This window comes from Lepidochelys olivacea (genome assembly GCF_965140295.1).
Source record: "Lepidochelys olivacea isolate rLepOli2 genome assembly, chromosome: 1".
NCBI classification, from domain to species: domain Eukaryota; kingdom Metazoa; phylum Chordata; order Testudines; family Cheloniidae; genus Lepidochelys; species Lepidochelys olivacea.
Window position 1 is genome coordinate 140,724,474 of NC_140411.1, and position 14,431 is coordinate 140,738,904.

At 44.6% G+C, this 14,431-nt stretch overlaps 1 protein-coding gene across 4 annotated transcripts in view; it reads left to right on the forward strand.

The window, feature by feature from the left end:
- Positions 1-1,597: 1,597 nt before the first annotated feature.
- RAI2 (retinoic acid induced 2) overlaps positions 1,598-14,431 on the forward strand; it is a 66,717-nt gene continuing 53,883 nt past the window's right edge. The window contains exons 1-2 of one of the 4 annotated variants that reach the window (XM_084623169.1): positions 1,618-1,911; positions 11,978-12,153. The gene's annotated coding sequence lies outside the window, so the exon portion shown is untranslated. Of the gene's footprint in view, positions 1,912-2,336; positions 2,427-11,977; positions 12,154-14,431 lie in introns of those variants that run through there. The other 3 variants (XR_014710816.1, XM_084623168.1, XM_084623171.1) reach the window with 3 other exon arrangements.

Below are 14,431 nucleotides of genomic sequence, written 5' to 3' on the forward strand. Positions count from 1 at the left end.
GGTCTTGACCACCGGTCCGGGGGGCTCTGCATTTTAATTTAATTTTAAATGAACCTTCTTAAACATTTTAAAACCCTTATTTACTTTACATACAACAATAGTTTAGTTATATGTTATAGATTTATAGAAAGAGACCTTCTAAAAATGTTAAAATGTATTAATGGCACATGAAACCGTAAATTAGAGTGAATAAATGAAGACTTGGCACACCACTTCTGAAAGGTTGCCAACCCCTGGACTAGAAGATAGACTATAGGGGACACTCCTGCATTATTTGGGAGATGGATCAGATGACCTAGTAAGTCTTTCTCCCCTCATTAGTTCCAATGATGCTATGATAAAAGGGAGTGTTCTCCTTTAGTATTTCTAAATCCATAATCTATTTGATCTGAGTCCAATCAAAGATTTTGAAATGACATCATAAACTACAACTCCAAATTTGGAGTAGCTAGTTAATATCACCATAAACCCAGATGGAAATACAATCATTTATATAATGTACATTTAAAGGCCTATTATGTAATATTAGACATGGATTTAGTTTAATGCTCAGAACCATCCAATAAGCTGCTAGTGCCACTAACAGCAATTTAAAGTATCTGAAAACACTTTAAAAATTGGGTTACATGATAACAGCTGGGCTGGGGGGAGTTCTGGGGATGGGGAATGAGGGTATAGGAGTTGTAGGGGAAAATGGGGGTGCAAAATAAAAACCACAGCGAGGGACCAAGGTAAAAAAATGTAGGGAGAGGGCACACTGTAGAAGCAGGGGAGCCTGGTCAAATATGGGACAGAGGAAAAACAGAGGGATCACAAAGTGCAGGGGTATAGGCCAAAACACTCCTGTTAGAAAGGGAGAGGTCCTATGGCCTCCCCCTTCTCTAGCTGTTTATGAGGTTGTCAGGATTGTATTGTAAACCTTAGGGTTAAAAATCCTGTGACCCTTTCCAAGGTGCATAGTGTGTTTATTCGGTTGCTGACTATGGGCCACCTCTTACAACAGGATCCGTGGGGGCAGCAGACCCCAACCGAAGCCACTGGCGCCCCCGCGAGGAAGCCGTGGTCCCCTCCATGCAGATCCAGCTGCAGAAGGGGGCCCAGCACCTCCAGAGCGAGCTCTAAAGAGACGCGGAGTGGGGGTGCGGGGCAGGGGGTGGCGAACACCGCGATCAGTAACGCCCCAGCTTCCCCTGTCGCGTGGGCTCCTGGCCCCCGCCATCCCCCCACTCGCCAGTTTCCCCCACGCTCCCGTCTCTCCCAAGCACCCCAGTTTCCCCCACACCCGCTGATTATCGCCACCCTCTCTACACCGCCGCCGCCGCCGCCGCCGCTTTCCCTTCACGCCCCGATCAGCCCGCCTGCTCCCCCTTCTCCACCTGCTCCCACCACCCTCCGCCTCCCGCCCCGGGCACTTCCCCCTGCACACGGGGCCGCCGCGGGGCCCTTCTCGGCTGGAAGCCGGGAGCAGAGGCAGCCCCGCGCGCCCCCAGCCGCGAGCGGAGAAGGCGCCGGGGGCCTCGCTGCGGCTCCGGCGCACCCGCGTCGGGCATGCGCCGTGGCGGGCAAGCGAGCGATTTTGGGAGGGGAGGGAGACGTGACACCCCTCCACCCGCTGCCCCCCCACCCCCAGCCTCGCGTGGGGCGGGGCGGGGCGGGGGGAGCGAGAGACGCGGCTCCCCAGCCAGCCGCGAGGACAGGGCGCGCGGGCAGCGCCGCGGCACGTAGAGTGGCTCGGCCACGCCAGTCGGGCGGCGGCGGCTGACAGCGACGCAGGACCCCCCCCCCCCGCCTCCCGCCCGGCCAGAGCAGGCGCAGCCCTCCCCGCCCCCGGTCCAGCGGCGGCGTGACACCGGCCGCGCTCCATGGAGCCCGGCTAGGGGCTCCCGCCCGCAGCCGCCGGGAGAGCCGGAGGTGAGCCGCGGAGCCCCGTGGGGAGAGCGCGGGGTGCGCAGGGACCCTGCCCGGCCGGGGTGGGGGTGTGGGGGGGTGTGCGCGGGGGGGGTGTTGCTGAAGGGTGACCCCCGCCCCCGGATATATCCGGCTACCAGCGGGAGCGGGCGAGTCCGCACGGTCATCCGTGGGAAGGTGACATGAGGGGCGGGAGGCGGGGTGCAGCCGGCTGACAGGTCGCTGGAGCCGCCCGGGGAGGAGGAGGAGGAAGCCGGCGGCTTGCAAAGCCCGCGGCGGGGCTGGACCGGCTGCCCCCGGCACGGGCAGCCGCCGGCACCGAGAGGCTGCGGTGCGGGGTTTGCCACAGACAAGGGGGAAACGGGGCGGGGGGATCGGAAGCAGAGTGGGGTTTTTTGGGTGATTGGCGCAGCCGGGCGGTGTGAAGGGAACGGGGTTGGTGCTGGAGGAAGGAGGCTGTTTGCGCTGCTGTTGGCGCTGATTTGCATCCAGCGGAACAATGCTAAAATTGCCTTTTGGTAGGTGATGGGAGGGATTGTTTGTTGGGGGCATCCGTCTCCTCTTAGATTTGTGGCTGGGAGAATGAACTGGGTTGTTCTATTTATTTTATTTATTTATTTATTTATTTATTTGAAAAGCGGTGTCTGCTCCCTGCGGCTCCAAGGAGCAGGGCTTGCTGTGAACTTGTATTTTCAAGGGTTTTGCAAAATACCTCCCCGCACCCTAACTACGTGCGCGCTATAGCACTCAGAATTGGCTCTGCGATATGCACTTCGGGAGCCTTATAATAAACATTCTGAGATTCTGGGAAATAATCAAAACGTGGAAGATATGAAGACCCCCAGGTATAAAGCAAACACACAGAGAATTGTGGTATTATTTCTCTTGCCTTAGCTACATTTCTAGCCACAACTCTTTTCAGTAATATTGGCTAACACAAACCAATCCTGCATCTGATGTGGCTTTTCTAGCTGAAAGAGTTGATTTCATATACATTTGTTGTCAACCATGACTGTTGTGTCACATCGCACTGAATGAGGTCTGAATGTTTAGTGAAATGAAATCTCATCGCAGTTGCTTTTTAGGGTTAGAAATGTTGCCAAACAGCTGCTGCTTTGTGTTTCAATTGTCGAGGTCCCAGGAGTGGATTTTGGACACAGTAAGAGAGAGATGGTTTGTAAACATTGAAGGAAGGGGAAGAGCATATACCTGTACATAGAGTGCCTCTTTACAAAACTTTTAAAAATAATTATTGCGGTTCTGGAGTGGAGAGCTTTGCATGTGTGTGAGAGAGACATAATTTAGATGAAGTGGTCCGATTTTTACAATAAACAAACACTTCCCAGTTATCAGTGGTTCAAATACTTGCATCAGTGAAGTAAATGAAAGCCAGAGAGAAATTAAAAAAATATTGTGTATATTTAAAGGTTGGCAGTAATGTGTTATGTAGATATTTTTCACAGTCAGTAGTGAAACACTTGGAAGATTTATGGTTCAAAAGTTGCATCACTTCCTTTCTCATTGTTCAGATTCATAGAGAAGGTTGCCAAGAAGATAAATTGTCACCTGTGTTCTTTGTTATCTACAGTAGATGGAGGTAATTGTTTCTTCTGGACTAGGTAATTATGGGTTATGTGCCACTAGTGTCACAGGAGTGAGGTTTGGATGCACATCATCTTGGCTTTTTAAGAATATGTAAATATTTTACTAAAGAAGTTTTACATGAACCAAATGGTATTGTGCAGAGTCTGAGTGTTCAGTGATGGAGATAAATAGATAACATCTTTTCTTAAAAGGCTGGTTTTGCTTAGGTTTTTTTTTTTTTTGCAGTTGTTTACATTAGTTTTCTCAGGTTAGTCTCAGTATGAATAAATTTTTTTAGAAGAAAATCTTCCTTAAAATACAAGAAAAATGCAGTGAGGTAAATTGTAATCTGTAATTTTAATTCTAATGTATTAGTTTGAGAGGAAAGAGCATTTGGTTGCTGAAGTATTCCTGGATTTTTCTGTATTAACCCTTATTTGTTTAGATCACATTTTCTCTTTTTCATTGTTACCTCTTTAATGTAGCTTATTCTCTAGGGAAATGATTTAAAATAAATTTGAAAATAACAATATATTTTTCCCTTTGGCAACTGGCAAGAACATGTTTAATTACTAAAATAATATAGAACGCCGGAGTAGTCCCAGCAATACAATTATATATGGCAGTGGTTCTCAAACTTATTTGATCAGCCCCCCCTTTTTTGTGTCTTTAATCATTTATGGCCCCAACCCCAACAGTATATATACTGCCACCCAGCTCTGAAGGCAGAGCGGAGAGCAGTGGCTGCTGGCTGGGTGCCCAGCTCTGAAGGCAGCGCAGTGCCAGGAGTGGCACTGAAGTAAGGGAGGCAGTGTGAAAAGTGATATTTGTCACAGCACTTTTCACAGGAGACTTAGCACCCCATTGCCACCAATACTTCTGCGCTGGTGCTGCTGCCACCACCCTGGGGGCTGGTAGTTGGAGCCCCACCACCTTCAGGTGAGGGATTGGAGGAGCGGAGGGAGGAGAGCTGGAGCCTGGGCTGCCTCCCAGTGAGGGATTGAGGGCAGTGGGGGGGAGGAGGCGAGCCCAGGTAACGGGGCTCTGGCTGTCAACTCTGTGGTGGCGGGGCTCCAGCTGTCCCTTTATCCCCACCTCCCAGGCATGATTGGCCCTTCTGCATGAGCTCCAGCCACCTGGGGTTGACAGAGCTCTTAAAAAACCAACCAACCAACCAACCAACAAAAAGCACACAGCTCCCTTGCCCCTTTCCCACGCCTCCCTGGGAGGCCTGTCCCAGCCGCTGATATATAGGAAGTAAAATCAGAATGCTTCCTTTTTCTTTTCATTTGATATATGAATTTGGGGAGCTCTTCTCCTCCTGGAAAGAGAGACATCAGTGGCAGTGACTGCAACTAGACACTATGGGCTGAATAGATACCTGGGGATCGGGTCCAATAAGATGCAAATACGATGCACATTTTCCCACAGACCGCTCTCAGTGCAGTTCATTAATTACTTCTAGCACTCTTGATATTTTGTCCTTAGAATCTCTGATCAATTTCGTGGTGGTTTTTTATGGTAAGAGCAAAGCTCCATGTGGGGTCTCATTGAATGAGCAAAACCTTGCCTCCCACAATGTAATCTGCTCTTTTTATTTTATTTTATTTTAAATCTCCTTTCTTTGAAGCATGAGAAATGGCCACAACGGGAGATGGGGTGGCACCAGGCATTCACTCTCCGGTGGTTGGCTGGCTGGTTCTTGCTGACGTGCTCCAGGTCTAACAGATCATCATATATGGGGTCAGGAAGGAATCTCCCCGCCCCCAGTCATGTTATCAGTGACCTTGGGGTTTGTTTGTTTTTTGCCTTCCTCTGTAGCTTGGGATGCAGGTCACTTGCCAGGATTATCTGGGCATATCTCACTTAATCATTTCCCTGCTATTGAGAGGGTGTCAGGCACTGGTACACTTCAGTCCCTCCCATTCTCGGGCTGTGGCACTTAATAATGTAGTCTCCTCTGGGCTGTAATACTTTGGTCTGATTTTGGTTGTTGGATTTAGTGTATGGGTGCTGGGTGGGGTTGATGGCCTGTGATACACTGGAGGTCAGACTAGATGATCTAATGGTCTCTTCTGGCCTTGAACTCTGACTCTAAACCCATTTTTACCTTGCAATGTGGCTGAAGCCAAATTTGAACATGAGGTAAATGCTAGTAAATTAAGCTAGAGCGACATTTAGCTTCCATTTATGTATATAAAATTCTGAAACAGCACCAGTAAAAAGATCTGTCTGAGTCTGACTGCATCAAGAACCTCCAGAACTATGATTTTTCCAGGACACTCAGACTCTGCACAATACCATTTGGTTCATGTAAAACTTCTTTAGTAAAATATTTACATATTCTTAAAAAGCCAAGATGATGTGCATCCAAACCTCACTACTGTGACACTAGTGGCACATAAGCCATAATTACCTAGTCCAGAAAAAACAATTAACTCTATCTACTGTAGATAACAAAGAACACAGGTGACAATTAAACTGCCTTCTAACGAGAACACAAATGATAAGTATTATAACTTGCATGGATTGCATTAAAAGTAGAGTCTCTAGGATAAAGTCATTGGAGCTGGTTAGATGAAGGCATAGAATCCGTGTTAAGAGGGTGGATCTGAGCAGGTTGCAGCTTCAAGAGGCTAGAATCGTCAGTGAACAGCCATTTGAAACTCATGCTTGATTAGCGCTCAGAGTAATATGGATTACAGTAGAAAAGGTGTGTCCATATGTAATGAAGAAGATTGACCCTGTGGTCTGGGGCACAGGAGATTTTGGTTCAATTTCTGGCTCTACCACAAAGTTCTTATGTGGCATTGGGCAAGTCACTTAATCAAAATAGATAAAACAGACAAAGGGTGAGGGAATTGTGGCACAGAAAGCTTATCAGCTTTTCAGGGCAGGGACTCTCTCACTCTGTGTTTATAAAATGCCTAGCACAATAGACCTTGATCTTGTTTGGGGCTTCTAGGCATAACTGTAATGCACATCATAAATAGTAATGTAACAAAAAGGTGGCCAACAATTGGTACCTCGAGAGTTTCCTATGCTGTCATCTCTGTAAATCAACAGAGAATGGAGGTGGAAGCAAGCACCTCTCTTGGAATAACAACAGGCTTCTTATTTTAGCATGGAAAAGAGCCAGAGATAGGGAGGTTGTTGCTGCCTTGCTGGTCAAAGTAAAACAGAAGTCTTGCTGAAAGAGTAATATTTTCACTTGGGTACCAGAAGAGCAGAAAAGCTAGCTCTGGACTTAAAGACAGAAGGCTAAAGTAGCAGTTTGCTTCCATGAACATACAAATGATTGTAATTAGGCCCAGACCCTCTTAAGTGACACATGGGTTTATTTATTTCAGATGTTTCCAACTCCCAGGGATGGGGCCAAATATGAAGCGTTTGATGTAGCCTGTAGTTTAACCCCAATTACTTCTACATAAATCACGTGACAATTACAAGCGCTAAGTACACATTTGTCACATAAGTGCTACCTATTAGAAAAAATTACGGTAACTTTAAAAAATGTTATTCTAGTAAAAATCTTTGAAAAAATAAAGGATAAACAACACTACTAGACATTAGCTTGCCTGAGCTGTGGACTGCATTGTGCAGACAATGGAGCCACCTATCTCGCTCCGATAAGAGAATGAAAATGCAGTATATAGTGTCCTAATCTTAGTGTCTTTTGGAGAGCATTTAAAAAAAATTAAACGAAGAAAATCAAAATGTTGTAGCTGTACAAACTCTTTGTGCTTACCAGTCTATGCTTAGAGAACTGAAATGGTGGTTTTGTAGAGCAGTGAACAAGAGAGCGAGAGAAGCAAAATGGGAGCTGGCAAAAATTCTTGTTACAAAACTGTGATGGATAAATGATTTACAGGGGTGTTTGCTTTCTTATTTTGGGTGAAAGGACTGAGTTGACAATGTGTAGTGATAGCTGTGAATTGTTTTGTTTTGGGATTAGACTGCATTGGGTCACACCTTCCGATCCTACATCTCCAGAATAAAAATGCAGTAGAACACTTCATAACATCTCTCAGAAAACCAGCTATAACTTCTGTAGACTCAGTTTAAAAAAAAAAAAACACCTTTTTTTTCTTTCAGTCCTTATGCCATTCTGCAATTGTTCCAAAAGTGTCTAGGTCACAAAAAGGTGGATGTAACTTTGGCACAAAGTCCTAGGCACCTTCCTTCTTGCTGGTCATTAGCATTTCTTCATTTTCCTTAGCAATTCCTACAGCTTAGATTTTCAAATTGCTCACCTTTTGCAGGACAACCAGAAAAGATGCTATATATCAGATGTGTGAAGAAACCATATCATTCACAGTGTAATCTTGCTTAGTAATTTTGGGTTTCCTTCCATCTTCCATGTTTGTGTGTGTGTGTACACACACCTTACTACCCTTACCGATCCCCGCCATACCTTCATTGTCACATAGGCAATGTTTCGTGTATCAGATCTGCTAAACTGGAGAGTAATTTTGTAGTTTTAGCTGAATGATTTTACAGGACTGCATTATAAGATTACTAGGTGTATGTGTTTAAATAATAGCTCATGGATGTGAACAGGGATGGTGGAGGCATGCTTTAATGTTGTCTTGTGTCTGGCTGGATCTCTTGGGGAGCCTTAGCAACAGTGCCACAAACATCAGTACAGTCTCTCTATCACATATTGTTCTCTGATTTCGTGTTCTATGAATACAAACCTCAAAGGCTGCTTCAGGAACAATTCTTTCAACACAGACTGTGGTTACTAATATGGTACAATTTTTGGAAAATTCTTCTGTCACACATCCGATGGGAGGCTGAATGTCTTCAAGAACTAACCCAAATCTCTCAAGCATTGCCCACCCCTAACGCTTTCTTTCTCATTGCCCCTTATAGTCTCCATGGCATAAACTGCCCATCAACTTTGTGAACCTAATCTCATTGACACTTCCACAATGAACCTCAGTTTCTTTAAATTAGTTGCTGAAGCATTTTCAGGTGGGCTGGGCTAGAACTGCAACCACAGTTGGGAATGGTGAGCTAATTGCTGTTTCGGCTGAACAAGTAGGTTTTGATTTTTTTCCCCCTGGCACGTGTTGAGTTCTATGGACAAGTTCCAGGACTGGTCATGCCTATAGCTTTTCATTCGAATTCTGATGGGAAACCAGCCTTCTACTGAGGCATGTGACTGTGGGGTGCCCATCGGTTCTTAATTACAACTTGGATTCTTATGTCTTTGAGCCTACTTTTTAGTGTCTTTTGAAAATCTCATCTTGAACTGCTAAGGGAGTTAGGTGGTTAACCCCACCTCTGTTTCAGTGGCTGTTGGGTGCCTAACTCATTTAGGCACCTTTGAAAAATCCCAGCTTTAATCTCTGAATTCACTTATTGTAGGATAGTGGTAAGATCAATCTTGAGTCAAACATCAGAATTTACTTAGGCTTTCAGTGTTTTTTCTGCTTCTATTGTGACATGATAACAAAGAGGTTAGATGAACACTGTGGCTAACATGATGGCTGGGAGGACAATGACTTTTACATGCTATGGTAGACAGAGCATTCTTCTTCTTGGCAAATCTGGGTTATTTGCAGGAGTGCACTAAGCAAGTCCTACATTCCTGTGAAAAATAATTCATTAATGGCAAGAAAATAATCAGCTTACTCTAAAAAGCCGCTCCAACTGCATTGCTCCAACTGTTCTTTTTCAGCCTCTGAATCCTTAATGATAGTCATTGCTAATTTCTTGTTGTTGTGTATTTCTAACTGCAGAGTCCTTTTTCTCCTGAGTTTTAAAGAGAAGATGATAGTAGTAATTGCAGAGCATAGCTATTTATCACTATTCAGGGGAGGACTCTTCCTCTATAGTTGAACAGACAAGTTGCTGGTCAGTTGATGCTAGATTCACAAAAGGATTTAGGTGCCTAACTGCCATGATTTTTGGCACTTAACTCCCAAAATCAGGCCTAGTGGTATTTACAAAATCCCTGCTCTGCTGCTGCCGCACACTGTAGGTGCCTAAGCTCCCTTAGTACCTAAGTTTTTGCAGTAAAAGTTCTCTAAGTGCCTATGTTTCTGCCTCTGTGCATGCACATTGGTGCTCCGCCCCAGGTGTTCAGATGCCTGAGCCCCAGAGCAATTCACAAACCAGGTGAAGATAGGTGTTCGTCTGCCTGACATGCCTGCAGGCTCTGACCTGGTGAGTGGACTCGGGGCTCGTCTACCAGATTGGGTCCCTGTAGGTGAGCTTACACAAAGTGGGAGGGTGGGGAGTAAAGAGAAGGCCTTCCTTCATGACTTCTAGCCTGGTGGTAAGGGTGTTCACCTGGGAGGTGGGAGACCCCTGGTTCAAGTCCTTCCTCTGCCTGAAAGGGAGAAGGGATTTGAATAGGGAGGGATCTGTTACTGCTCAGGTGAGTGCCCTAACCAGTGGGCTATGAGATATTCTGATGTGGGCTCCCTCACTCTATTCTGTTGAAGCTCTTCCACTGTGGGTAAATAATTTTAAAAAGTCATTGGAGTAGGGGAGTGGATCCTGGCTCTCCCACCTCTCTGGTTAGTTCTCCAACCACCCGCCTACACAGTCATCCTCATGCTTGCTTTCTCTTTGGCCCAATGATTCTTTCATTATTTATTCACAGTGGATGAGGGTTCACAGCTGAGTCACTGGCAGAAATAGGCACCTCCCTGCAGCCCAGATTTAGATGCCTAACTCTGTGAGAGGGGTGGGGTGTTGCATACATCCTCTCATTGGCATCTTCCATGGTCTAACTTAGGAGGCTCTCCACCTAGTATGCCAGCTTTTGTGAATTTCAGTCTAAGGCACCTATCTATCCCAGTTCATTGTATAGGGAGCCTAGGCACCCAACTCAGGCTTTGTGAATTGCAGTGTGTTCCTGTGATTTCCCCCCCCCCCAGGTGCCTAAAAGTACCTAAGTGTCTTTGTGAAGTTAGCCCTTGATCCTTTAGCTTAAGCAGCAGTGTCTCATGTTCCTGATCCAGAAGTCCTGGTTCACTGCCTGTGGACAGCCCCTCCAGGATTGTTGTAATACAGGCTACAGGCTCTGGTGCAATATACTATGTATGCGAAGCACTGCTTCATAAGTAAACAGCTCCATTCTGTGTTATCTTAAGTTACTGAAGGATCTAAATGGTGTTAATGTGTAGTCCCATCAAAAAGCACAAAGCAGTTGTCTAATCTAAAGGTGAGAAAGGTGTGTGGATAACTGTAGCTGAGACTATTATGTGGCATCATGGCTCTTTATCCCTCTGTAGTGGTTATGTTGGTATGGGTGACACCTGCTCTGGCTTCCAGTTAGTTTCCAGGTGAATTGAAGGTGTTGGTTTTGTAGTATAAAGCCTTAAATGGTTGGGACTTGGTGCTTCAGGAACTACCTTTCTCCAGGTGAGATGCCCCTGTACTTCCAATCAGTTGAGGTGCTAAAGCTACCAGCCTCCTGCTTTAAAAGGGACAGGGCATTTCCATTGGGGCTCTTCAGTTCTGAACTTACTGTTCCCTTTGGTATGATTTGTTTCCCTTCGGGGATACCGTAAGGCTTAATTTTTTCCCTTTTGGGCTCTTGTTGAAAGGATAGGTTAAAGGTTATGAGGTGGTTACACGTGGGGGCTGTTTTCACATTGGGCAACGTATTTTTAGTCAGGCCAGTATGTTGTGGTTTTGAATTCCTATACTCGTTATGTGCAATTTGATTTGTGACAACTCTCTATTAGGCACTTTAAAGGAGTCTAACTATATAGAGAATGATGGAACAGAAGATGTTTGTAGTAAATTGCGCTAGTTATGCTGGCAGTATCTCTGCTTAAACATTTAACATGTTTTAAAAAAACCAAAAGTATCTTTCCTTCTGTTAAATTTGACATTTAGAAAAATTAAAAATGGAAAACATGCATTTTAGATAAACACAAATTGTTTATAATTACGATTCAATGAGATTTGGTGCTTTTATAAATCGTTTAAGTGTATTATTCGATTTAAAAGGTCAAAGGTAAGCTTTAAAATGGATACCAAATTGAGATGGGTAGGAAAGGTGACATTTCTATTCCTGTATATAGTTTGAATTTGACTGCAGACAAAACAAGACAGATTTCACTATGGGCCTGATCCAGCAAAATCTTATTCACATGAGTAAGGCTTAGCAAGACAGGGTCCTAGCTAAATCAGTGCACTCCTGTCTTCATATCCAAGAAGTTTAGCCTTTGATTCCGCAAAGTCTTACTCATGCGAACAGACTGAGGGGTGACAGCAGATAGATAAATATATCTAATATTATTTATTTTCAAGTACTTCAAGAAGATGTGGCTAATCTGCAATCTAACCTTTTTTTTTCATTTCTCCTGCCCTTTGTCTGTTTGAGATTCTAAATACTTTACGGAAAGAACTGTAGGTTCCTTTGTTTGTACAGATCCTGGTGCATTGTGGGTGCTATCACAGTAGTACAATACAAGTAGCAAAATATAAAGTGAGTAAATCCTTTGACTTCTGTCCTTAGGCCTGGTCTACACTACAGAGTAAGGAGTGGGGAGCTCCACCTGGAACTGAGAGCCCATGCGTTCAGCTCTCCACACTGCTCCTCTTAAGTCAGTTTAAGTGCTTCTGGTGAGGACTCCACCGACAGAAGGAAGGTAGCATGGACATGGAAAACCTCCGTAATTACTGCGTGTGGCTGTATGTCAATTTAAGTCAACTTAAGTTTGTAGTTTAGACATGCCCTCTGAGAATAGCTACTGATTACTGGTATGAGCAAGGCTTATAATAATATAATTCTTAAAATGTCAGTGTTTTATTTTTTGGAGAATTCAGCATCATCTGAGTGAGAACTGAATCTGTGGATTTTCTGTGCCCATGGACTTCTGCTGCACTCTGTTATTGCAGGGACCTGACCCTGCAAATGTGCCAAGTGCCCTGGGAGTTCATGATGCTCCCCTCCTTTGAGGACTGGGCACTTGGTGGCAGGTATGGGTCTTGGGCTATATAAACATCTAACTTCACAAGTTACTTATTTTCATTCCCATTGCTTGGCGAAACCTATAAATCAAAAGTTTTTTTAAAAAAACCTTAAAATCCCACCAAATAAATCTTTCCTTCCTACACAAGGTGCTTCATCAAAGGTCTGGCATCCAACATGAGAATATGAGTCACCTCACACAGAGAGGGGTAGTTACCTCTGCCCTGTATTTTATAGGGAAACATGTCCTCACTTCATGAATGCTGCAGATGATGTGTCAAGTTGGGAAGATCCAAAACTGGTTTTAAAACAGTTATTTTTTAATAGAAAGTAAATAATAAATAAATAAAATAAACAAATAAATAATACTTTTAAAAGATAAAAGCAAATGTTTTTGTTCAGTGTTTCAGACTGAGAGCCCAGTCCTCCTGTACAGTATTGTGTTTTTCAGATAAGGTCTGTGGGGCCAGAGGGAAATGGACAATGTGTGTCCCTTGGACAGCTCAGACTCCCGAACTTGCCCCTGACTCCCCAATTCCCATGTCACCCCCTCTCCCTGCCCACCTGAAACCTAATTGTGTGAAGTGCCCACTTGAAGGTTCAAGGGGGAAACCTGCAGTGGAGGCAGCTGAATGTAGAGCAGGGGAGACTCTGCATAAAAGGGTAGATCTGGGGGGGATGAGTGCCCATGGTGCTTTGGAGAGTATGAGTCAAATTCTGCTCTGTTACCTTTGACCAACTGTTAGTTACTGAAGGGTCACACAGGTATAAAGAGCAGATATGGTCCTGCCCCCACCACCACCTCATTGATTTTACTACAGTAACTTTCCTCAGGTCAGAACCACCTCCCTTCCAAGTGAGGGGCCAAATACTGGTCCTATTGAAGGCAATGTGAGTTTGAAATGGAAGGCAATGGGATCAAGATTTACCAGCTATGGCTGAGTAGCTGATTATCAAAATAATTGCATTGTCTTTTACTGATTCTCATCCTTAGCCAACTAATCTTTGCTGACTAAGTGCCTGCTCCAAAACCCATGGAAAGCAATAGAAAGACACCCATTACATTCAATGTGCTCTGGGTCCACCTGTGTGCAAGTTTTGACAATTGCCCTTAAGAAGTTAAAATCTGAAGTAATTTCTTAACAAGAGGGAGGTGCATGTCTTAAACCTGAGCCAGCAGGCAAAGGTCTAAAAGATGGATGGAAGTCTACCACACTGACCACTCATATCTCATCAACTAAGCCCCACAGCCAGCTTATTCTTTATTGTTGCTGGAAAAGAGAGGCTGGACAGGCTTGGTACTAGAGTGAAAAAGACTATATCACGTTTTTTCAAGCTGATAAATTGACAGCTTAAAAAGCCCACAAATAATTGTTCCAACTCTTGCTAGCAGATCTAAGGACATCATGAGTGATGTTGGGCATGCAGAACCGGGTAAAGAGGCATGAGATTTTGAATCCATTGCGTATGGATTGCTCAGTTTAGTGGCAGGCAGCATTGCTGTTGGAGTACAGAAACTTGCGGCATTGACATTTTGTTAATAACATTGATGATAACATAAATGGTTGTGAAACAAACACTCAGGGCTTATATACGCTATACAGTAGAGCAATGTGCACTATAGGAGTGAGTTCTAGAGTGAGCTGACATGTTGTGCATTAATTGGTCCATGTAAACCCTGCTGGTGCGCAGTAAAGGTGCTCTAGTCACAGTGTGCTTTAACATTATACTGTTTCAACAACACTATTTTAATGCCCACTAGGGAACATTTAGCATGCACCAACAGGGTTTACTTGGGGCCAATTAATGCACAACACATTAATGCTCTTCAGAAATCACACTCCCATGGTATGCATTTCTGCACCATATAGACAAACCCTTAGATTTTTTTTTTTTTTGTCATAAAGATGGAAACCGCCCTGCTGCAGGGTGAAGTAAAATGCATTTTGTTGCAGCTATATCACATAGAAACAAGCCATTTTTGACTCTTTTTAATGA